General features: G+C 46.7%; 1 protein-coding gene and 1 long non-coding RNA gene across 2 annotated transcripts in view; one reads left to right on the forward strand and one right to left on the reverse strand.

Moving 5' to 3' along the window:
- LOC140417962 (uncharacterized) overlaps positions 1-25,497 on the forward strand; it is a gene marked incomplete at its 5' end in the record, with an annotated part of 142,429 nt that overhangs the window by 74,948 nt on the left and 41,984 nt on the right. The gene's annotated exons all lie outside the window — the stretch shown is intronic.
- LOC140422041 (uncharacterized) lies at positions 17,555-21,563 on the reverse strand. Its single transcript, XR_011947239.1, has 2 exons — positions 20,607-21,563; positions 17,555-17,799 (listed from the first exon to the last, which is right to left on the reverse strand). It is a non-coding gene; the product is annotated as an uncharacterized lncRNA (long non-coding RNA).

A 25,497-nucleotide genomic window follows, 5' to 3' on the forward strand; every position in this document is an offset into this window, starting at 1 on the left:
GGTGGTAGACGTTTCAGTAGGGGAGCATTTCGGGAACAGTGACCACAATTCAGTAAGTTTAAGTGCTGGTGGACAAGGATAAGAGTGGCCCTAGGATGAATGTGCTAAATTGGGGGAGGGCTAATTATAACAATGTTAGGCGGGAACTGAAGACCCTAGATTGGGGGCGGATGTTTGAGAGCAAATCAACATCTGACATGTGGGAGGCTTTCAAGTGTCAGTTGAAAGGAATTCAGGACCAGCATGTTCCTGTGAGGAAGAAGGATAAATACGGCAATTTTCGGGAACCTTGGATAACGAGAGATATTGTAGGCCTCGTCAAAAAGAAAAAGGAGGCATTTGTCAGGGCTAAAAGGCTGGGAACAGACGAAGCCTGTGTGGAATATAAGGAAAGTAGGAAGGAACTTAAGCAAGGAGTCAGGAGGGCTAGAAGGGGTCACGAAAAGTAATTGGCAAATAGGTTTAAGGAAAATCCCAAGGCTTTTTACACGTACATAAAAAGCAAGAGGGTAGCCAGGGAAAGGGTTGGCCCACTGAAGGATAGGCAAGGGAATCGATGTGTGGAGCCAGAGGAAATGGGCGCGGTACTAAATGAATACTTTGCATCAGTATTCACCCAAGAGAAGGAATTGGTAGATGTTGAGTCTGGAGAAGGGTGTGTAGATAGCCTGGGTCACATTGAGATCCAAAAAGACGAGGTGTTGGGCGTCTTAAAAAATATTAAGGTGGATAAGTCCCCAGGGCCTGGTGGATCTACCCTAGAATACTGAAGGAGGCTGGAGAGGAAATTGCTGAGGCCTTGACAGAAATCTTTGGATCCTCACTGTCTTCAGGTGATGTCCCGGAGGACTGGAGAATAGCCAATGTTGTTCCTTTGTTTAAGAAGGGTAGCAAGGATAATCCAGGGAACTACAGGCTGGTGAGCCTTACTTCAGTGGTAGGGAAATTACTGGAGAGAATTCTTCGAGACAGGATCTACTCCCATTTGGAAGCAAATGGACGTATTAGTGAGAGGCAGCATGGTTTTGTGAAGGGGAGGTTGTGTCTCACTAACTTGATAGAGTTTTTCGAGGAGGTCACAAAGATGATTGATGCAGGTAAGGCAGTGGATGTTGTCTATATGGACTTCAGTAAGGCCTTTGACAAGGTCCCTCATGGTAGACTAGTACAAAAGGTGAAGTCACACGGGATCAGGGGTGAGCTGGCAAGGTGGATACAGAACTGGCTAGGTCATAGAAGGCAGAGAGTAGCAATGGAAGGATGCTTTTCTAATTGGAGGGCTGTGACCAGTGGTGTTCCGCAGGGATCAGTGCTGGGACCTTTGCTGTTTGTAGTGTATATATAAATGATTTGGAGGAAAATGTAACTGGTCTGATTAGTAAGTTTGCAGATGACACAAAGTTGGTGGAATTGCGGATAGCGATGAGGACTGTCAGAGGATACAGCAGGATTTAGATTGTTTGGAGACTTGGGCAGAGAGATGGCAGATGGAGTTTAATCCGGACAAATGTGAGGTAATGCATTTTGGAAGGTCTAATGCAGGTAGGGAATATACAGTGAATGGTAGAACCCTCAAGAGTATTGAAAGTCAGAGAGATCTACGAGTACAGGTCCACAGGTCACTGAACGGGGCAACACAAGTGGAGAAGGTAGTCAAGAAGGCATACGGCATGCTTGCCTTCATTGGCCGGGGCATTGAGTATAAGAATTGGCAAGTCATGTTGCAGCTGTATAGAACCTTAGTTAGGCCACACTTGGAGTATGGTATTCAACTCTGGTCGCCACACTACCAGAAGGATGTGGAGGCTTTAGAGAGGGTGCAGAAGAGATTTACCAGAATGTTGCCTGGTATGGAGGGCATTAGCTATGAGGAGCGGTTGAATGAACTCGGTTTGTTCTCACTGGAACGACGGAGGTTGAGGGGCGATCTGATAGAGGTCTACAAAATTATGAGGGGCATAGACAGAGTGGATAGTCAGAGGCTTTTCCCCAGGGTAGAGGGGTCAATTACTAGTGGGCATAGGTTTAAGGTGAGGGGGGCAAGGTTTAGAGTAGATGTACGAGGCAAGTTTTTTACGCAGAGGGTTGTGGGTGCCTGGAACTCGCTACCGGAGGAGGTGGTGGAAGCAGGGACGATAGTGACATTTAAGGGGCATCTTGACAAATACATGAATAGGATGGGAATAGAGGGATATGGACCCAGGAAGTGTAGAAGATTGTAGTTTAGTCGGGCAGCATGGTCTGCACGGGCTTGGAGGGCCGAAGGCCCTGTTCCTGTGCTGTACATTTCTTTGTTCTTTGTTCTAGTTTGAGACGGGCAAGAATCTGCAGCTGGTAGCTGAAGGATATCTCTTTCTCCAAGTGGGGTATCTATTAAGCAAGTATGCCTGGGTCTGCTAACTGTATTTAAAGGTGGATTTTGACCGGAGATGGGTTTGTTTGAGTGGAGATAAAGATAGCAGTTACGGGTATTGTTTAATTGTAATGTTCGTAGAATCCCTGCAGTGCAAAAGGAGGCCATTTGGTCCATCGAGTCTGCACCCACCCTATGAAAGAGCTCTCCACACCGCCCTATTCCAATAACCCTTTAACTTAACCTGCACATGGGACTTCCGGTGACGGCGGGCGGGAGGCAGCCGCACATTGGAGGGCTTCCACTCAGGAATAGAATTTTCGGGGTTTTAACGCCCGGTCCGAGGGGCAACGGAGGCTGAGAAAGTTGTAAGAAGGCACAGTGAGGAGAAATGTCCAAGTTTGGGAAAAAAACGGCCGTGAAAAAGGGGTTAATGAAAGTCCGCCGGTGAGAGGAAAAGTCAGCGCGGGAACTATAAGGAAAGCGGAGGCTGGGGCACCAGGGGAGGCCGCATTGCTCACACAGAAGGTGTGGCCGTGCAACTTGAAAAACAGTTCACAAAGCACATGGAAGCGATGAAGAAGGAGATGGGGGCAGTATTGAAAGTGCTGGTGGAGGAGGCGATTGCCCCAGTGAGGTGGGCAGTATCGAGCGCAGCGGCTGAGGTGCGGGAGCAAGGTGAGGCACTGAAGGAAGTGGAAGAGGCACTATTGCAACACAGTGATCAACTCACCTTTATGGGGAAGGAGCTGCGGAGGGTGATATAGACCAATAAGGGCCTGCGAGCCAAAATGGAACACCTGGAAAACGGATCCAGGCAGCCGAATCTGAGGATCGTGGGTCTGCCTGAAGGGGTGGAAGGCCTGAGGCCAACGTAGTATTTTGCCACGATGTTGGCAGAGCTATTGAGGGAGGGGGACGATCCCTCCCGATATGAACTGGATCGGGCTCATTGGTCGTGGAAGCCTATATCAAAAGTGAGTGAGCCGCCAAGAGTAGTAACTGTTTGTAACTGCATTGAATATTAGGGAGTGGGGGGGAGGGAGATTGGGGGGTGGACTCTATATGTCAATGGTGACCATAGGTGATTCCTGATTCCTTTTTCTTTTTTTTTTCCTTGGGATGTTTCGTTTTATTTGTTGCTTATATTGTCAGGTGGGCTGTTGTTTGGGGGTTGGTGGGAGGATGGGATCGTTGTTGTTAATAAGGGGATTGACATTGTATTTGTTACCGTTTACGGTTTGTTGGTGGGGTGTAAATTTTGAAGAAAATGTGAAAATGGAGAATAAAAATAGTTTTTTTCTAAACTTAACCTGCACATCCCTGGACACTAAGGGCAATTTAGCACGCCCAATCCAACTAATCTGCACATCTTTGGACTGTGGGAGGAAACTGGAGCACCCGGAGGAAACCCATGCAGACTCAGGGTGAAAGTGCAAACTCCACACAGACAGTCACCCAAGTCAGAATTGAACCCAGATCCCTGCCGTTGTGATGCAGCAGTGCTAACCACTGTACCACCATGCTGTCCTGTTCAATGGGTTTGTAAGCTATTTTCTTTGTGATGCTTAAATTTGTAATACTGTGTTTGTCATAACGTTTGTTTTAATATACCAAATCCCTATATATGCGTGAAATTACTCCTGGAATGAAGTATCATTTCCTCACAGTCTTACAAATTAAATTAAATATTTTGGTTTCTGTCCAGTATCCTAGCAACTGTTGGGGTCTGGTCCAGGAGCATAAACCTGCCATGAAGTACAGAAAAAGCAGATCAAGCTGCCTGGACGCAGATACATCTCGAAACAGCTTCAGGACAGCAGAGAAGAAACTGCTCCTCAACAGGAAGGGAGAGACAGAGGCATCGAGAAACAGCAAAGGCTTCTGCTGTCAGTACCTGATGGACAGATTGAAAGTGCTGTGTCCACAGAACCAGAAACAAGGAACCACCTCTCGTCCAAAGATGTGCAGGTTGGGTGGATTGGCCATTCTAAATTGCCCCTAATATCCAAAATGGTTAGGTGGGGTTACTGGGTTACGGGAATAGGGTGGAGGTCTGGATTAATTATGTGGCTTTTTCCAAGGGCCAGTGCAGACTCGATGGGCCGAATGGCCTCCTTCTGCATTGTAAATTCTATTTATTTATGTCCCTGTGAATCCGATTCCATCTGTTAAGCTAACCTTTGAAAGTAACCTCTGGCCATTCAACAGTGGAAGGCATCACAGTGGCGGGGGCAATCCTACACCTCAAAAATCTTCCCCTCAGACAATGCAACATGGTAGCACTGTTGCTTCACAGCACCAGGGTCCCAGGTTCGATTCCCGGCTTGGGTCACTGTCTGCGGAGTCTGCACATTCTCCCCGTGTCTGCGAGGGTTTCCTCCGGGTGCTCCGGCTTCCTCCCCCAAGTCCCGAAAAATGTGCTGTTAGATAATTTGGACATTCTGAATTCTCCCTCTGTGTACCTGAACAGGCGCTGGAATGTGGCGACTGGGTGCTTTTCAGAGTAACTTCATTCCAGTGTTAATGTAAGCCTACTTGTGATAAGAAAGATTATTATCTCAACTTCAACAATCCCCAGCTGGCACCCACAATAGAGACTGAACGGATTCTGTATTTATAAGTCTCATTTTATCTTCATCTGTAATTAATCTTTGTGAGTGTGTAAATAACCTTCCGAGCAATTACGTGAAGTAAACTGACCTTTTCTTTGTATTATAAAGGCTTTGTTGCTGGGTGATTTTATATTGACTCTCTCATTCCAAGTGTGAAATGTCCACACTCATATACACGTCCATTGTTCACAGGAAACTGTGGGCAAACACCTTTTAAAGTACCGGGACACTGACATTTTATTTTCCTTCAGTATTTCGCCTTCACTGTTAGACAAACATTCTCTGTTATCGTGTTATAATCCTGACAGCCTGATGGTGAAGTAAAAAACTGCAACCAATCTTTTCTTGATATAGATTTATTCACGGTGAAACATTACAGGTATATACATCCTGACCCCATCCTATGTCATGTCAAAATGTCTCTCTCTACATGTGCTCAAGTGACCATCCAATCAAAACCTGCATATTGAACTTCGTTTGGCATAATTAACACCCACAGAGCACCAAAAATGTGTCTAATGTCAGAAAATGTGAAGTTATACACTTTGGTAGGAAGAATAAAAGAGCTGAATATTATTTAAATGGAGAAAGACTGCAGCACTGAGGGAGTTGGGGCTCCTTGCGCATAAGTCACAGAAGTCCAGCATGCAAATTCAGCAGGCCTTTATTTCCAAGATAATGGAGTATAAAAATAGGGAAGACCTGCTAAAACTATACAAGGCGTTTGTTACACCACACATGGAACACTGAACAGTTTTGGTCCCCTTATCTAAGGAGAGGTATAATGGCATTGGAGGCAGTCCAGAGAAGATTCACATGGTTTATCCCGGATATGGAGGTATTTTATGATGAGGAGAGGTTGAGTAAGTTAGGCAAGTATTCATTGGACTTTAGAAGAATGAGAGGTGACTGTTGAGACATGTAGGATTCTCAGGGGGCTTGACAAGGTCAATGCTGAGAGGGTGTTTCACCTTATAGGAGAGTCTCGGGGGGGGGGGGGGAAGCACGGTGGCGCAGTGGGTTAGTCCTGCAGCCTCATGGCGCCGAGGTCCCAGGTTCGATCCCAGCTCTGGGTCACTGTCTGTGTAGAATTTGCACATTCTCCCTGTGATTGCGTGGGTTTCACCCCCACAACCCAAATATGTGCAGGGTAGGTGAATTGGTAATGCTAAATTGCCCATTAATTGGAACAAATGAATTGGGTACTCTAAATTTTTATTTTTAAATAGGAGAGTTTTGGAGCAGAGGGCATAATCCAGAGTATGGGGTCGCCCATTTAAGACAGAGAGGAGGAGGAATTTCTTCTCAGAGAGTATTAAATCTGAGGAATTCCTGACCACAGGGGCCTGTAGAGGCAACACTTGTGTCTCAGCGGGCTGGATTAGTAACTGAATTGCTTCTCATGCTCGGAGCAGCTGAATGGCTTCTCCCTGGTGTGAACCCGCTGGTGTTCTAAATCTCTTCATTAAACCTCTTTATGCAGTGAGAGCAACTGAATGGTCTCTCCTCAGTGTGAATGCACTGATGGGACATCAGTTTTGCTGTACTTTTAAAAGCACTCCCACACTCAAGAGCATTTAAACGGTCTCTGTTGGTGTGAGTGACATGGTGTTTTAGTGGGCTGGAGGACTGAGTGAATCCCTTCCCACATTCATTGGATGTGAACGTCCTCTCTCTAGTGTGAACAAGTTGGTGTGTCAGCAGACTGGATAACTCAGTGAATCCCTTCCCACACATGGAGCAGGAGAACGGTCTCTCCCCAGTGTGAACTCTCTAGTGTGTCTTCAGGGAGGATAACAGAATGAATCCCTTCCCACACTCTGTACAGGTGAACGGTCTCTCCCCAGTTCGACTGCATCGATGAACTTCCAGTTCAAATGCAAATCTGTATCCATTACCACAGGCCCCACATTTCCATAGTTTCTCCCGAGTGTAGAACACTGAGAACTGTCCAGGTTCTGAAGTGAGTTGAAGTCTCGTCCACACACGGAACGCGGGCACGGTCTGACCTGAGTCAGTGCATTGGAAAACTTTAAAGTCACACAATGTTTCAAATCTTTTGAAGCAGACAGAACAGAAGAACATTTCTCCTTCTAGATTCAAAGACTGATTATATTCAGGTTCCGATGAATTGAGTGACTCTGTCAGATCTTGACATGATGTTTCTGTCTGTAATTCCCCCTCTTTTAATATCCTGTAAAAGGTGTGCACAAAAGTTATCGCTCTCATTCCAGGATAGAAATTCAGAACAGACAATTCTAGTTTCAGTGGAACATTAGGTGGGATTACTGTGTAACGGGGATTGGGTGGGGGCATGGGGAGGGTGCTCGTTCAGTGGGTCGGTGCAGACTCAATAGACCGAATGGTCTCATTCTGCACTGTAGGGATTCTATTCTATGAACATTCTTTCCTCTCTCATTCTCCCAAATCTGTAAATCTCCGTCCCACACACTCTCCCTCCATTCTCACTCTGTTGTATCTAATATTCACCCTCGCAATTCTCCTGAAGGTGCTGATTCAGCCCGAGCAACAGATCCATGCTCACTGCTTCCTGTCCTGGACACAGAGACCTAAAAAGCTTCCTGCAGGCTGCCAGACAGATATATGTCTATATGCCTGGACTAAAAATGTGTTTAACATACAGACTGGATTCACTTCCTTTTCCTTCAGTTGCTGCAAATCACCAATGTCCCCCCAGAATGAGAAACGAAATGGAAAGGGGGAAACATTGATTTCCTCCCAGATGTTGCACAGAAGAGGAAGTTTTAGATCTTTTAGTTTATTGACATTTCCACAATACAAAAGGACATAGCTAAATGCAGAACAACCCCCGCCCCAGCGGTAACAGCACAGCGGTGGAAACGTGCCCAACATGTATGTGGGAAAGCATGCGTGTGAAAAGCAGTGCATGCATGTCAGCAAGAGCGGGTGTGTGTGAAGGAGTATCTGAGCAAATGTCTGCATGTACCTGTCTGTAAGTGTGTGTGTGTGTGAGAGAGAGAGAACGAGCAGCACAGACCATCGGAAAAGGACACTGACGCGGGCACGGCGGAAGAGAGAGAGAGAGAACACCTCTCCCTCCCAAGAGGGAATACAGTTCAGACCAAAAAAGCAATTCCATTACCCAAGAGGCCAAGGTACAGGGTAGACACAAAAAAAACACAATGGACACAATGCAAAAATCATATCAACTGAACACCAGAGACAAATACCTCCAAACAATCAATAAGAAAACAAAGCCGCCAGCACCCGAGCCAGCAAACGCTCTCCGCCCTATCCCTGATTCCAGCAGCAGCCCCACATCGGTGGAAAGGCACCCAATACATTCGTATGGGAAAGCATGTGTGTGAACATCAGTGCATGCATGGCTGTGAGAACTGTGCGTTGCCAGAGTGTATATGAGTGAATGTCTGTGCATGCCTGTCAGAGTGTGTGTGAGAGTGAGCAGCACAGTCCACCGGGAAAGGACACACAGGCGTGGAGCATGGCTGAGGAATGAGAGAGAACCTCCCTCCCCCTCACCAGCACTGCGAGCTGACCACACCCCCAGTCCACAGAAGCATGAGGGGCCGCACCTGGCAAGCACACAGCCGCTGGTAAAAAAACAATAACACAATAGCAAACATACAATTCCCCACCAATTACACGGAGACCAACATCAGTACAAAACAAAAACATCAGCACCCTGCATAGCCCCCAAACCAGGAGCAGCCACAAACCAGGTCACCATGCTGGAACGGCTGTTGCTTCCGGATGTGGAAGGGGAGGGAAGAATTGGGGATATATATACAAGTGGCTGGGGGAGCAGAGAGGCGAGCGGGTGGTGAAGATCAAGGAGAAATGGGAAGCGGAGTTGGGAGGGGAGATCAATTGGGGAGTTTGGAATGAGGCACTGTGTAGGGTAAACGGGACCTCCTCTTGTGCAAGGATGAGCCTGATACAGTTTAAGGTGGTGCACAGGGTGCATATGACACAGGGGCGAATGAGTGGGTTCTTCCAGGGGGTAGCAGATAAGTGTGGAGGTGTGGGCGGGGGCCAGCGAATCACGTGTACATATTTTGGGGTTGCGAAAAATTGGGACGATTCTGGGTGGGAGTATTCGCGGTCTTAGCCAAGATAGTGGAGGAGGAGGTGGACCCAGACCCTTTGGTGGCAATATTTTGGGTTTCAGAGAAGCTAGAGCTCATGCAGAGAAGGAAGGCCGATGTTGTGGCCTTCGCCTCTCTGATTGCACAACGGCAAATTTTGCTGGAGTGACGGTCAGCATCGCCACCGGGGATGGCAGCTTGGTTGGGTGACCTGTATGACTTCCTGCGGTTAGAAGATATAAAGTATGAGTTAATGGGCTCTTATGAGGAAAGGTGGGGGATGTTTGTGACTATGTGTGAGGGGCTCTTTGTCGGGGGGGGGGGGGGGGGGGGGTGAAAATGGTGGAAAATCTGTACAGACTGTATAGTTGATTGCTGGGAAGCATGTTTTCCGGGGTGTTTATTTTCTGTAACCTGCTTTGATACATGTTTGTAATAAAATACATTAAAAACAAACAAACAGGAGTCACCAGTAGGTTATGAGATACCCTGATAAGACCTCAAGAGTTACACAGTCAATTGGGCCGCTGCCTTGCCTCTCCCACAGTACCAGAATCTGGTCTCCCGACACTGTCCAGTTCAAAGACTGCAAGAGTGAGCTCTCCTCCACCTTCAGCCCGGCAGCATGCCAACAAAAATCCGCCCCTTCCAGCAGGCATAGACATAGAACATACAGTGCAGAAGGAGGCCATTCGGCCCATCGAGTCTGCACCGACCCACATTAATCCCTCACTTCCACCTTATCCCCGCAACCCAATAACCCCTCCCAACCCTTATGGACACTACGGGTAATTTAGCATGGCCAATCCACCTAACCTGCACGTCTTTGGACTGTGGGAGGAAACCGGAGCACCCGGAGGAAACCCACGCGGACACGGGGAGAACGTGCAAACTCCGCACAGACAGTGACCCAGCGGGGAATCGAACCTGGGACCCTGGCGCTGTGAAGCCACAGTGCTAATCACTTGTGCTACCGTGCTGCCCAGGCTCCTCCTCCCCTTCATCAAATTGGTAGCAGGCTTGTACTCCCTTGCCCCAGTCCTGGCTGCAGTCAGAAAAAGGCAGTCACCATACAAAACACCAGGTCTGGAAACAGTGTTACAGCCAAAACGGCGCACACCGAGCCATGCTGCAGGCTTCAATACACTACAACCCACGACAATGTAGCTGTACAAATGGATAACTGCCGCATCACAGTGACATGAGGAAACCAATTACAGAAGAAACAAATACATAGTGAACAGGGCCCTCAGATTCGTTGTCCCCTCGCACTCGGCACAATTTTGGTCTGCCACAATCAGTGTGCCCTCGCCCTCAGTATGGCTTTGCGCTCGGTGTGCGCTCATGCTCGGTATGGCTTCGTGCTCAGTGTGCCCTCACGCTCGGTGTGCACTTGTCTTCGCATTGGTGTGCAGACGCATTGGTGTCCCCTCGCACTCGCACTCCTCCCACCTGCATTTCTCCTGCTGCTTTCCCCCCAATCCTTCTCCCCTGAAGGTACTGACTCTCGGGTTCAGTTTCACTCTCACCTATTGCTCTCCCCAATATGTCTCCCAGGTGCCTAAATTTTTCCACCTGAAGTTAACAAATTGTTTTGCTAAGGAGGGGCGTCACAATCAAATCCAGTGACTGCCGATATGTACTTTGTGTCAGGGTGAGGTGACTGCGCTCCCCACCCCAGTTTTCATCCCAGTCCCATGAGTTTGGTGACTGGTCTCCGGATGAGTAATGGCGTTCGTAGCTCCCAGGCTGCCCCGCGCTGGGGAAACCGCTCTATCCGCTGCGCGGGCGGGCGGCTCGGGAGTGCGCATGTCCAAGGGAGGGGGCAGCTGCTCACATGCGGGAAAGAGCCCTCCCCTGGATTGGATTGGATTTGTTTATTGTCACGTGTACCGAGGTACAGTGAAAAGTATTTTTCTGCGAGCAGCTCAACAGATCATTAAGTACATGAGAAGAAAAGGGAATAAAAGAAAATACATAATAGGGCAACACAACATTTACAATGTAACTACAAAAGCACTGGCATCGGATGAAGCATACAGGGTGTAGTGTTAATGAAATCAGCCCATAAGAGGGTCATTTAGGAGTCTGGTGACAGTGGGGAAGAAGCTGTTTTTGAGTCTGTTCATGCGTGTTCTCAGACTTCTGTATCTCCTGCCCGATGGAAGAAGTTGGAAGAGTGAGTAAGCCGGGTGGGAGGGATTTTTGATTATACTGCCCGCTTTCCCCAGGCAGCAGGAGGTGTAGATGGAGTCAATGGATGGGAGGCAGGTTTGTGTGATGGACTGGGCGGTGTTCACGACTCTCTGAAGTTTCTTGCGGCCCTGGGCCGAGCAGTTGCCATACCAGGCTGTGATGCAGCCTGATAGGATGCTTTCTATGGTGCATCTGTAAAAGTTGACCTTCCTGCTGAGATGTTGACCAATGAAAAAAGTTTGAGGACTGGTGGGACTCTGGTTCTGCAGCCAATCAGAGCGTGGGCTTTGTGTGAGTGATGATTTAGCTTCACACAAACTGAAACTTCCCCCTGTCCCCAACATCTGTGAGTAAAACACTTTCTTTTCCATCCCTTTCCATTTCTTTTCTCATTCTGACCTCAACTGAAGGGAATGGAAGTAAATCCAGGGAGGGTGCAGACTCTGGAAAGGTTGGCTCATGTCTCTCTCTCTCTCTTAAAGACATTGACATCCTTTGCTCCCTCAGCTTGACACATGAAAAAATGAAATGAAAATCGCTTATTGTCACAAGTAGGCTTCAACTGAAGTTACTGTGAAAAGCCCCTAGTCGCCACATTCCAGCACCTGTTCGGGGAGGCTGGTACAGGAATTGAACCATGCTGCTGGCCTGCCTTAGTCTGCTTTCAAAGCCAGCGATTTAACCCTGTGCTAAACCAGCCCCACATTTATTTGTCTGGCTAAAAGGATCGTCTCTTTCCTAATGTTCACAGATAAGGGGCTGGATTCCCGTGGAGATAGCTGACAATTAAGGGGACAGTAAGTTAATACGGGCTAGATATGTCCAGTGTTGTTATCTGGTACAGATTAGATGTATTATTTTTGGTTCTGTAATAAAGTATATTAACTAATATTTCTAATCTTGTAATATAATACTACAGCTACATTATATATTTCCAGACATAGAGTCATGACGGCACAGAACAAATCAATTTAATAGCTTGTCCATTCTGACTCTCTGTAGAGCTAAACAATCAGTCCCATTTCTCCTCGCTATCCCTGTTCCCCTGAAAGTTTATTTCCTTCATGTACCCATTCAATTTCATTGTGAAATTCTTAATCATCTCTGCTACCACCAACTTCAGAGGCAGGCGGTTCGAGGGCTCTTCCTCCAAAATAAAGTTATTCCTTGAAGCAACCCCATGCTGTCTTTAACCCCCCCCCCCCCCCCCCGCCCAAACATCCCTAAATGTCTAATCAAATAATACAGTTCTATATATTACCCAAACGTTTAGTCCAGTAATATAGACATATCATAGAATCACAGAATTTACAGTGCAGAAGGAGGCCATTCAGCCCATCAAGTCTGCACCAGCCGTTGGAAAGAGCACCCTACCCAAGCCCACACCTCCACCCTCCCTGTAATCCAGTAACTCCACCCAACCTTTTTGAACACTAACGGCAATTTAGCATGGCCAATCGACCTAACCTGCACTTCTTTAGACTGCAGGAGGAAACCGGAGCACCTGGAGGAAACCCACGCAGACACGGGAAGAATGTGCAGACCCCGCACAGACAGTGACCCAAGCCAGGAATTGAACCTGGGACCCTGGAGCTGTGAAGTAACTGTGCTAACCACTATGCTACTGTAGCTGCAGAAAGACTTTCAGGTCCCTGTTTTCAGGACAGGAGGCAGTGAACATGGATTTGCCTTTCAACCTGAATCAGCATCCTTCAGGAGAATTGGGAGGGTGAATATTAGATACAGCAGAGTGAGAATGGAGGGAGAGTGTGTGGGGTGGAGATTTGCAGTTTTTGAGGAATGAAAGAGGACTGAATGTTCCAGAGAAACTAGAATTGTCTGTTCTTAATTTCTATCCGATGCTGACAGTGATGACTTTTGTAAACTCATTTTACAGGGCATCAGAAATCTCAAGCCAAATCTCACTTCAAGATCTGACAGTCACTTGATTCATCAGGACATGATTATCATCGGCCTTTCAATCTAGAACGAAAAATAATTTTACTGTTCTGTCTTCTTCAAAAGGCTTTATTAAACATCAATCTGACCAGAAAAAACTACCAAGACCCAGGCATCTGATTGAGAGTCTTCCAGTTCACTGACTGTGGAAAGAGCTTTAACCAGTTACACAGCCTGAAAAAACATTGCACAGCGGGGAGAGACCGTACTCACGTTCAGTGTGGATAACTCAGCTGATCATCGAACCTGGAGAGCCACCATGAAGAAACCGTGGAAATGTTGGGACTGTGGGAAAGGATTCTGCTCCCCATCGGTGCTGGAAACACATCGACATGTTCACACTGGGGAGAGACCGTTCACCTGCTCTGTGTGTGGGAAGGGATTCAGTCATTCATCCCAACTGCTGACAGACCAGCGAGTTCACTCCGAGGAGAGGCCGTTCACCTGCAGTGTGTGGGGGAAGGGATTCTCTCAATTAACCAACCTGCTGACACACCAGAGAGTTCACTCCGAGAAGAGGCCGTTCACCTGCTCTGTGTGCGGGAGGGGATTCACTCAGTCATCCATCCTGCTGAGACATCAGCGAGTTCATACAGGTGAGAAGCCATTGACCTGCCCTCTGTATGGTAAGGGGCTCAGTGATTCATCCCAACTGCAGAGACATTGGCGAATTCACACTGAGGAGAGGCCATTCACCTGCTCTCAGTGTGGGAAGGGATTCACTGAGTTATCCCACCTGCAGACAGACCCTTTAAATGCTCTGACTGTGCGAACGGCTTCAAAAGCTTTTGGGAACTGATGGCCCAACAGCACAGTCACATTGAGGCGAGACCATTTAGCTACTCTCTGCACACAGAGGTTTAGAACATCATTTACACTGTGGGTACATCAGCGAGTTCACACCAGAGAGAGGCCATTCACCTGCTCTCAGTGTGGAAAGGGATGCACTCAGTTATCCAGCCTGCTGAGACACCAGCGAGTTCACACTGGGGAGAAGCCCTTCACCTGCTCTGTGTGGGAAGGGATTGACTCAGTTTCCAGCCTGAAGAAACATCAGCGAATTCACAAGGCATTGGAGGAGTTGGACTCTGCTACAATTTCTGCTGTTAATCACATCCAGGACTGAACCATGTTAATTCTGACACTTGGTGAAGTGGGAGGGTCGGAGGGTTTCTTTCTGCTGGACTGGCCGGTCTCACGACTTTGCTTCAAGTGGGCTGATGCTCTTAGAGCCTGGGAGAGCACATTTCCACTGAAATGGTCCACAAAGGCTGAGGAAGGACATTTATTTTATCCTCGACAGTAAATAGCATTCCCCCCCACTACAGACAGATATAACATAAATACAGAAAGAACTGAAAAATGTAGCAGATCTGGCAGCTGTGGAAAGAGGAGAGGGCGTGATCTCACGGAAAAGTTTCAAAGTGTTATTTGTGGCCAGTTTGTTCTGAGTTTCTCCCTGACTCTGTCGGCGAGTTCTCTGCCGCTATTTAACCACATTTGGTCACTTTTTTGGTTCTGGGGGAATTTCTCCCTGGTCAGGCCCACACTGAGAATTATCTTCATCACTGGGGAGCTGAACTCGCCGGTCAGACCGGCTTCTCACAGATCCGCCCACCGTTTGGAAAGGGTGCCCCAATCTCTATAAGTGAGCTTGAGGCTCCCCCACCCACGAGCAATATCACTCCCCACACACATGACGTTATCCCACAACTCCCCATGGGCTATGGGGTCACTGATGACCCCCCTTTCTCAGGGCTTCCAATGTCTGTGTGGACCAGTACTGAACGGCGCGTGGCTGGGGTTTCCCTGGTGACGCTGATAGATGCTGGGAGCCGATAGATCCTGGGTTTTAAACCCAGTTAAGTGTGCGAGGCTCGATCCCGCACATTGTGGGCACGATCCTGATTGCGACGCCTTGCGAGACCCGGTTAGATCTCATGGGAGATCTCTCCCAACATCTACCGGCCACACGGCGCCTCCTGTTCGGGCGCAACACAGCAGTTAGACCATACCCAGAGTTAACGTTTCACGTCCAATGTAACTCTACTTCAGAACTAAAGAGAGGGAGAAATGTGATGGGTTTAATGCTGATGAGAAAGGGGGAGGGTCAGGTAGAACAAAGGGGAAAGTCAGGGATTGGTTAGAGGGTGGGCGAGATTAAAAGGCAAAAATGTCCTGGAACAAAAGGCAAAGGGAGAGGTAATGGTTGTAGTAAAGAATCAAAGCATTGGGGCAGAGTAAGTGTTAATGGCAGAATAAAGGACAGCTCTGTCTGCAAGCAAAAAACATGAAAACATGATGCAGATTGGCACTCGGCAAAAAACAAATCAAAATGGAGGAGAGAGTTCAGGGTGTGAAGTTGTTGAACTCAATGTTGAGTCCAGAAGGCTGTAAAGTGCCTCATGGGAAGATGAGGGGCTGTTTGTCCAGCTTGTGTTGGGCTTCTCCGGAACATTGCAGCAGGCCGAGGACAGAAATGTGAGCCTGAGAGCAAGGTGGTGAATTCTAATGGCAGCAAGCGGAAGGTCAGGGTCATGCTTGTGGACTGAGCGGAGATGTTCCACAAAGAGGGCAGGGAACAGGCTCCAGATGAATTAAAGAGAAACAATTTGGGTCCAGAACATTGTGAACATCTTTTTACTCTGGTTGTCTTTGATCCTCAGCCATTTTCTGTTTTTTTAAATCGTGTTCTGTTTCATCACTAAACATTTATTCGTAAAAATATTAGATTTTTCTGTACTTTTCATTAGATTGATGCACTTTAGGGAAAGTGGGTGAGAGGGATTGACAGGCTCGTTCCAGAAAGTGAGTCCCTCTGTGGTAATTGGCAAAGGAGCCAGAAGGGTAGATGAAACTTTGTTTTATTTTTTGTCTGCGAGTTGTTCTGATCTGCCTGAAAGTATTTTTAATAGTATCTTTCCAAAGGAGAAATATTTGAAAGGGAAGAATTTGCAAGTCTGTGGGTAAAGAGCAGAGCAGTTGGATGAATCAAATAATTCTTTCAAAGATAATAGTAGTACAAATGGACTCCTCCTGCAGCCTGGGAATCTGAGCCTCTTACTTTTGTGGGGGTTAAAAGGGACAAATTTCAAGGGCAACATGGTGGCGCAGTGGTTAGCATTGCTGCCTCATAGTGCCAAGGTCCCAGGTTTGATCCTGGCTCTGGGTCACTATCTGTGTGGAATTTGTACATTCTCCCTGTGTTTGCATGGGTTTTGCCCCCACAACCCAAATCTGTGTAGGTGGATTGGCCACGCTAAATTGTCCCTTAATTGGAAAAACAAAATTAATTGGGTACTCTAAATTTATTTTTCAAAAAAGGGACATATTTCATTGCAGCCTCTTCCCTGTATACGTATTTAAAGAGATAGGTTTCTCCAAGTGACCTATATAACAATTGGTTGGAGACTAATTCCCAATCACACCTCTAACAACTTCCTGTTTCTCTAATAGTGCGATCCCCATGGCAGTTTCCCAACTGAGACACAGGCCCCGTTCTTCTCAGCTAAATTCAGCCCTCAGCTCCGTCGCCCGGCTATCATTGACACGAGCAATAGAGACAGAAAGGTGCCCGAGGCTCAAATGGGAAGTCGAAACTTGTGGCTCTAAACCAACACTTCAACATTTGCCAGTCAAATCCATGTTATTTATACTGGGGGTTTTATTATTAGATTTAGGCACTGGAGGCAAAGGGTGGGGGTTTTAAAGGGTAACTTTTCCTTTCTAACTTTGTATTGACGACAGTGTCAGCTGTGGCTCAGTGGGCAGCTCTTTCACCTCTGAGTCAGAAGGTTGTGGGTTCAAATCCCAGTCCAGGCACCCGAGGACAAAAATCACATCCAACATTCCTCGTCCCAGCACTGAGTGAGTGCTGCACTGTCAGAACAGCCTTGTTTCAAATAAGGTGTTAAACTGAGGCCCTGTCTGCCCCTCTCGGGTGGGTGTAAAAGTTCCCACAGCCACTCTTTTGAAGAAGAGCAGGGGAATTATCCCCGGTGGCCTGGTCAATATTTACCCCTCAATCACTAAAAACAGATCATCTGCTCATTATCACATTGCTGTTTGAGGGATCTTGCTGTGTGTAAACTGGTTGATGCGAGTCCTACATTGCAACAGTGACTACACTTCAAAAGTACTTCATTGAATGTAAAGCACTTTGGGATGTCCTGTGGGTGTGAAAGACGCTATAGAAATGTAAGTTTTTAAATTGAAGATTTCTGTTATCTGATCTTGTTATCTGGAACTTAATTAATTTCAGCCACTCTGAACTTAGCATTTCATAAATTTACTTTGGTTCGGATAAGGCTTTCATCAATTAAGGCAAAGACAGAACTCACTGGTAAGAAAATTTACAAAATAAATTTATTAAATGAAAAATGTTTACTGAACAACTTTCAGACATTGACTTTTACAACTTCATGTGGGTGATCAGTCTGTAGAAGCGTAACCCTCTCTGGCTCCTTCTTTGACAGTAATTCTTGCAAAATTCAGCCTCGGGGGTCTTCAGTACTTGGCCAGCAAGGAAGACCTTCGGAACCTCTACTTTTATCCCCAAAGTGACCATTACCTCACGTCAGAGTTGGGCCTGTTGTAATATGACAATTGGTCAATTTGGTCATTGGATTAATTTAATTGGATCCCCACCTTCTCTCATTATCTTAGACAGAAATACAATAGAACTGTTTCATACTATCCCTTTATCTGATTCTATACAATCCCTTATTCATACCGTTTCAAATGTTGAGGCTAATCAGAGCTTGAAGGTCTCTCTTGCCAGAACATTTATCCTCATTGCACTTTCTTTATATACACAGCAAGTAAGTGTTTACATTTTGACAGCAAATAAAACTCAGTCTTTCACTCAAACTACTGATTAATTAACTGTAACTCAATTAAGACTCAATACTTATTCAATCATCTGTTACTGACAGGTCGCTAATTAATACAGAAATCTTTAATTAATACATTTATTAAATACAAGATACACTCGTTCAAAGAGATAGTTAATGGAACATTGAGCCTTATTTCTTTTTATTATTTATTCATGGGAACGTGGACGTCGCTGGTGAGGCCACCATTTATTGCCCATTTCTAATTACCCTTGAACTGAGTGGTTTGCTTGGCCATCTCATTTACAAGTCAAGCACAACATTGCTGTGGATCTGGAGTCACATGTAGGCCAGGCCACACAAGGACAGCAGATTTCCTTCCTTACAGGTCATTAGTAAAACAGATGGGTTTTTACAACAATCGACAATGTTTCCATGGTCATCATTCGACTTTTAATTCAAGACTTGTATTAAATCTCAATTTCACCATCTGCTGCAGCTGGATTTGAACCCAGAGCATTAATCTGGGTCCCTGGATTACTAGCCCAGTGACAATGCCACTACGCCACTGCCTCATCCACATACCCTTGGCAGAATATTATGTCCAGTACCTTCTCAAACTTCTAAAATACTTTATTTATTCAAACAAATTCTGCTAACTCTGCAGTTTTTAGAAACATTTTGGTTGATAGTGTTAATTTTTAAAATAAAGATCTATTCTTTACAATATAATATCCGAATACACCAATTTACTACTGATAATTATTGTTCACAAATGAATAATCATTGGTTTAATGACTGACTATTTTGGTATGAAATCAATACAGAGTTAATCTAGAAAAGATACAAAATGTGAAATGGCTGCAAGGAGCCACATTTTAGAAGTTAAAAGAGCTTCCTTGACCTTGTTCCTTGTGACACTGAATACACTATGAAAATAACAATTTAAAAACTATATTTGATTACACGTGTTATTAGTTTCCGACATTACAGCAGTAAATGTTTCAAAAGTACTTCATTGTCTATAAAAGACTTTAGAAGGTCCAGAGGTCATGAGAGGTGCTCTTGAAATGCACCGGTTCTAATTGTCAGCAAACTAGTATATATTACACTCGGTGTCCTCACCAAAATCATTGATAAAGATTGAATCTTAATTTTTGTAATAACTGTGTTTTTGACACCATTTCGATCACTCTGTGAAACTCCAGACACATTATATCCAATTATTTGTTGTAAAACACAGCGAGGTGTGATTTGGAATGCACTGTCGACAAACGGTGCTGGAAGCTGATTGAACTGGATCTTCAAAAAATAAATTTAATGCATTCATGAAAAGAAACAAAGTAGTCGAACAATGGGATTAAATGGGTAGCTTTACAAAGAGCTGGCATGGGAAACATGGGCCAAGTGAATTCCTTCTCTGCTCTGGGAGCCTTGTGTACATGTGGAGTGGTAATGACCCGGAACCTACTTCCTATGAGGGCAGCAAATGGAGAGGTGATAGAAGAATTTCAAAAGGAAATTGGATGGCACTTGAGGGAAATGAATGCTCAGGGATTCGGGACAATGGGGCTGACTGGTTGGTTCTATAGAGAATTGGCATGGATTCAATGGGCTGAATGGCCACATTCCCCACTCTCCAGATTCTGTGAGCTCAGAAGAGAAATTTCAGCTGCTCTAGTCTCTCCAACTCCCTCAAATTCCTCATCCCTGGTGTCATTTTCTTAATGGTGGCACCCTCTCTGAGAACTTCACATCTTTCCTAACGTGGGGGGCCCACATATAGGGTTCCATTCTAGAGGGGTAGAATTGAAAAACAGGGAGGTGATGTTCAATTTGTTAGTACCAGGATTAGACTACACTGGGAGCACTGTCAACATTTGTGATCCCCATTTAGTAAAAGGAAATCGAGGCACTGGAGAAGGTACAACAGAGATTCACAAGAACAATACCAGAACTGAGAGTATTTCACCCTCAGGAAAGGCTGGGGCTGCTTTTCTCTAGAAAAGAGAAGACTGAAGGGTGACCCGATGGAAGTCTTTAAGATGAGAAAGGGGTTCAATAATCCAATAGGGATTTGATGAGAAACCTCTTTACCCAGCGAGTGGTGAGAATGTGGAACTCGCCACCACAGTGAGTGGTTGAGGTGAACAGCATGAATACATTGAAGGGGAAGCTAGATACATACATGAGGGAGAAAGGAATAGAAGGAGATGCTGATGGGGGAGATGAAGAGAGGTGGGTGGAGGCTCATGTGGAGCATTGATACTGACAGAGACCAATCGAATCGTCTGGCCTGGTCTTGCAGACTCAATGGAACAGAGACAAATACATTTATTTCAGATCTACCTGTAGTGGGGGAAAAACACTATTCACTATCCAGGATAAATTAAATGTCCTTCATCAGCTTTTGTGGATCATTTCAGTGGAAATGTGCTCTCCCAGGCTCAAAGAGCATCAGCCCACTGGAAGCAAAGTCGTGAGACCGGCCAAAATAAACCCATTGCATAGAACCTTGGTTAAACCCCAGCTGAAGCAGTGTGTGCAGTTTTAATTCCCTTACCTTCGAAAAGATATTATTGCTTCACAGAGGGAGTGCAACGAAGGTTCACCAGACTTGTTCCTGGGATGGTTGAACTGTCCTATGAGGAGAGATTGGGGAAACTGGGCCTGTATTCTCCAAGTTGTGAAGAATGAGAACAAAGAACAAAGAAAGGTACAGCACAGGAACAGGCCCTTAGGCCCTCCAAGCCTGTGCCGACCATGCTGCCGAACTGAACTAAAATCTTTTACACTTTCGGGGTCCGTATCCCTATATTCCCATCCTATTCATGTATTTGTCAAGATGCCCCTCAAACATCACTATCGTCCCTGCTTCCACCACCTCCTCCGGCAGTGAGTTCCAGGCACCCACTACCCTCTGTGAAAAACTTGCCTCGTACATCTCCTCTAAACCTTGCCCATCACATCTTAAACCTTTGCCCCCTAGTAAATGACCCCTCTACCCTGGGAAAGAGTCTCTGACTATCCACTCTGTCTATGCCCCTGTCTATAATTTTGTAGACCTCTATCAGGTCGCCCCTCAACCTCCGTCGTTCCAGTGAGAACAAACCAAGTTTATTCAACCGCTCCTCATAGCTAATGCCCTCCATACCAGGCAACATCCTGCTCAATCTCTTCTGCACCCTCTCTAAAGCCTCCACATCTTTCTGGTAGTGCGGCGACCAGAATTGAACACTATACTCTAAGTATGTCCTAACTAAGGTTCTGTACAGCTGCAACATGACTTGCCAATTTTCATACTCAATGCCCTGGCCAATGAAGGCAAGCATGCCTTACGCCTTCTTGATTACCTTCTCCATCTGTGTTGCCCCTTTCAGTGACCTGTGGACCTGTACACCTAGATCTCTCTGACTGTCAATACTTGAGGGCTCTACCATTCACTGTATATTCCCTACCTGTATTAGACCTTTGATTGAGAACAGAAACAGTAACAGCAAATCCAACCCCTGTAATCAATTGTGAACTTGTTGGTGTCTCAGCAGGTGCGATGAATCACAAAATCCCTTCCCACATTGAGAGCAGATAAATGGCCTCTCCCCAGTGTGAACTCGCTGGTGTCTCTGCAGGTTGGATGACTCACTGAATCCCTTCCCACACTGAGAGCAGGTGAATGGCTTCTCCCCAGTGTGAACCCGCTGGTGTGACAGCAGATTGTGTAACTGAGTGAATCCCTTCCCACACTGAGAGCAGGTGAATGGCTTCTCCCCAGTGTGAACTCGCTGGTGTGAGTGCAGGTTGGATGAGTGAGTGAATCCCTTCCCACACTGAGAGCAGATGAATGGCCTCTCCCCAGTGTGAATGCGTCGATGAGCTTCCAGTTCTGATGGGGCTCTGAATCCCTGTCCACAGTCCCCACATTTCCACGGTTTCTCCATGTTTTGGGTGTCCTCGTGTCTCTCCAGGTCAGACAATCAGTTGAAGCCTCGTCCACACACAGAACACGTGTACGGTCTCTCCCCGCTGTGAATGGTGTGATTTTTTTTCAGGCTGTGCAACTAGTTAAAGCTCTTTCCACAGTCAGTGCTCTGGAACACTCTCACTCGGGTGTGTGTGTGTCTCGGGGCTTTTCCAGTCACACTGATGTTTAAAATCTTTTGAAGCCAACAGGTCGGGCAAACATTTCTCCTTCCAGATTAAATGGCCAATGAACCGAGTGAATCTGTCAGATCTAGACGTGATGTTTGAGATTTCTGTCTGTAAATCCTATCCTGTAAAAGGAGTTTAGAACAGACATCACAGTCAGTACAGGATAGAAATTCAGAACAGACAATTCTAGTTCCTGGAGAACATTCTTTCCTCTCTCATTCCCCAAAGCTGTAAATCTCCGTCCCACACATTCTCCCTCCATTCTCACTCTGCTGTATCTAATATTCACCCTCCCAATTCTCCTGAAGGTGCTGATTCAGGCTGATTGACAGATCCATGCTCACTGCTTCCTGTCCTGGACACAGAGATCATAACAATTAGGAGCTGCAGTCAGCCATTCGGCCCAACAAGCCTGCTCAACCATTCAATGAGATCATTGGCCGATCTACCTCAGCACCATTTTCCAACACTACCCCCCCCCTTGACATTGTCAATATCTCGAAAACTGACAATCTCTGTCTTGAAAATTCATTGATGACTGAGGCTCCAGAGTCCTCTGGGGTAGAGAATTCCAAAGCTTCACCACATTGTCTTTAAATTCATTGCTGGGGGGCACAGTGGATTAACCCTGCTGCCTCTCAGCACTGAGGTCCCAGGTTCGATCCCGGCCCCGGGTCACTGTCCATGTGGAGTTTGCACATTCTCCCCGTGTCTGCGTGGGTCTCACCTCCACAACCCAAGAAAATGTGCAGGGTAGGTGGATTGGCCATGCTAAATTGCCCCTTAATTGGAAAAAAAAAGAATTTGGTAGTCCAAATTTTTTTTAAAACAATTAATTCATTGACAGGGGATTTGGGGGTCGCAGGTTAGCCCAGCATTTATTGTCCATCCCTAGTTGTCCTTCAGAAGGTGGTGGTGAGCTGCCTTCTTGAACTTCTGCAGTCTCTGAGGTGTAGGTGCACCCACTGTGCTGGTAGGGAGGAGTTCCAGGATGTTGCCCCAGCAACAATGAAGGAAGGGCGATATATTTCCAAGTCAGTCTGGTGAGTGACTTGGAGGTGACCCTCCAGGGGGTGAGGTTCCAGGTATCTGCTGCTCTTGTACTTCTAGATGGTAGTGGTTGTGGGTTTGGAAGGTGCTGTCTATGGAACCTTGGTGAGTTACTGCAGTGGTACACACGGCTGCCACTGTTCATCGGCGGTGGAGGGAGTGAATGTTTGTGGAAGGGGGAGCAATCAAAATGGCTGCTTTGTCCTGGATGGTGTCGAGCTTCTTGAGTGTTGTTGGAGCTGCACTCATCCAGGCAAGTGGAGAGTATTCCATTGCACTCCTGACTTGTGCCCTGTAGATGGTGGACAGGCTTTGGGGGTTCAGGAACTGAGTTACTTACCGTAGGATTCCAAGCCTTTGACCTGCCCTGGTAGCCACAGTATTAATGTGGCTAGTCCACTTCAGATTCTGATCAATAGTAACCCCCCAGGGTGTGGGTTGTGGGAGATTCAGCGATGGGAATGCCATTGCATGTCAAGGGGCGGTGGTTAGATCCTCTCTTGTAGGAGATGGTCATTGCCTGGCACTTGTGTTACATCCTTGAGTGAAGAAATCCCTCCTCATCTCAGCTTTCTCTTCATTTTCCTGCCGGTTCCCCATGACCCTCGACTCCCTCGTCAATCAGAAATCTGTCTGTGGGGGACCACGTGAAGTGGTGGTGCTCACCAATGGTTTAAGGGCAACAAATTCTGAGCTTCAGAGAGGGACTAGACTGGGCTGCCCTCTGTCTCCCTTGCTGTTTGCGTTGGCCATTGAGCCATTGCCAGAGGCTATTAGATCGGATCCTCTGATATTGGGACTGGGCGGGAGGGGGTGTGGGGGGGGGGGGGGGGGGGGTGAGGCAGCACAAGATCATGCTGTGTGCAGATGACAGGCTGCAGTTTGTGTTGAACCCAGTGTTTCAGTCCCAGCCATTACTGGAGTCGTGGATAGATTTAGCGGCTTCTCTGGTTACGAGATCAGTTTTACTGAGTCTGAGGCCATGCCAGTGGGGAGGGGTTGAGGGGTAAGCCCCCTCCTCTTGCTAACTTCCCCTTCAGAAGACCCCCCCCCCCCCCCCCCCCCCCGCCCCCCACACCATGCCATTTAAAAACCTGGGAATGTCAATGGCCCCTCTTTCAGACAACTGTATGGGGACAACTGAAATGAAAATCGCTTATTGTAACAAGTAGGCTGCCCACTATGCTACTGTGGGCAGCATCGTAGCATAGTGGTTAGCACAGTTGCTTAACAGCTCCAGGATCCCAGGTTCGATTCCCGGATTCAGTGTGTGTGTGGGTTTCCTCCGGGTGCTCCGGTTTCCCCTCACAGTTCAAAGATGTGCGGTTTAGGTAGATTGGCCATGCTAAATTGCCCTTAGTGTCCAAAAAAGATTAAGTGGGATTACTGAGTTGCAGGGATAGGGTGGAGGTGTGGGCTTGCGTAGGGTGCTTTTTCCAAGGGCCGGTGCAGACTCGATAGGCCGAATGGCCTCCTTCAGCACTATAAATTGTATGATTCGATGAAATGAAGTTACTGTGATAAGCCCCTAGCCGCCACATTCTGACGCCTGTTCGGGGAGGCTGTTACGGGAATTGAACAGTGCTGCTGGCCTCCTTGGTCTGCTTTAAAAGCCAGCTATTTAGCCCTGTGTTAAACCAGCCCCATAGCTTTCCACAGCTGATGGTGGCTATTAGGTGGGACCTTGCCCAATGGTCGGCTCTTCCGATTTCATGGTGAGGGAGGATCGCCTTCATTAAAGTGAATTTGTTGCCCAGACTGTTGTACTCTCTGCAGATACTGCCTATACTGTTGTCGACCAGAGTCATGAAGGAAATTAATAAAATTAGGCAGGACCTACTCAGTTAATGATAGGAACAAAAAGAAACCTTGCCACAAGTTTGTTGAGTTCCCATCACCAGGAGCTAAGGGAGGGTATGGTCGCCCAAAAATCAGGCTTCATCAATTGGCCTCTCGTCTTAGGTTCATAAGGGATTGGGTTAGGATGGAGCCAACATTCATCTGGCTCAATACAGAAGCAGACCAATCAGTTCTCCCTCGATTCAAAACTTGCATAGGTTGATTATGGAATGCATCTCCATGCAATTTGTATTGTCTGTAGTTCATTCTGAGTCTGATGCATTGGGTAAAGTATGGGACTCCTATCTCAAATCATAGGCTCCAATTTCACTGACTTGCTCCTCCTGGGCTTTCCATGAGTGAATTCAATTTAACTTAGGCCAGGAGTAGGGTACAGTGGTTGGTACTGCTACCTC

Source organism: Scyliorhinus torazame, chromosome 5, assembly GCF_047496885.1.
Source record: "Scyliorhinus torazame isolate Kashiwa2021f chromosome 5, sScyTor2.1, whole genome shotgun sequence".
NCBI lineage: Eukaryota > Metazoa > Chordata > Chondrichthyes > Carcharhiniformes > Scyliorhinidae > Scyliorhinus > Scyliorhinus torazame.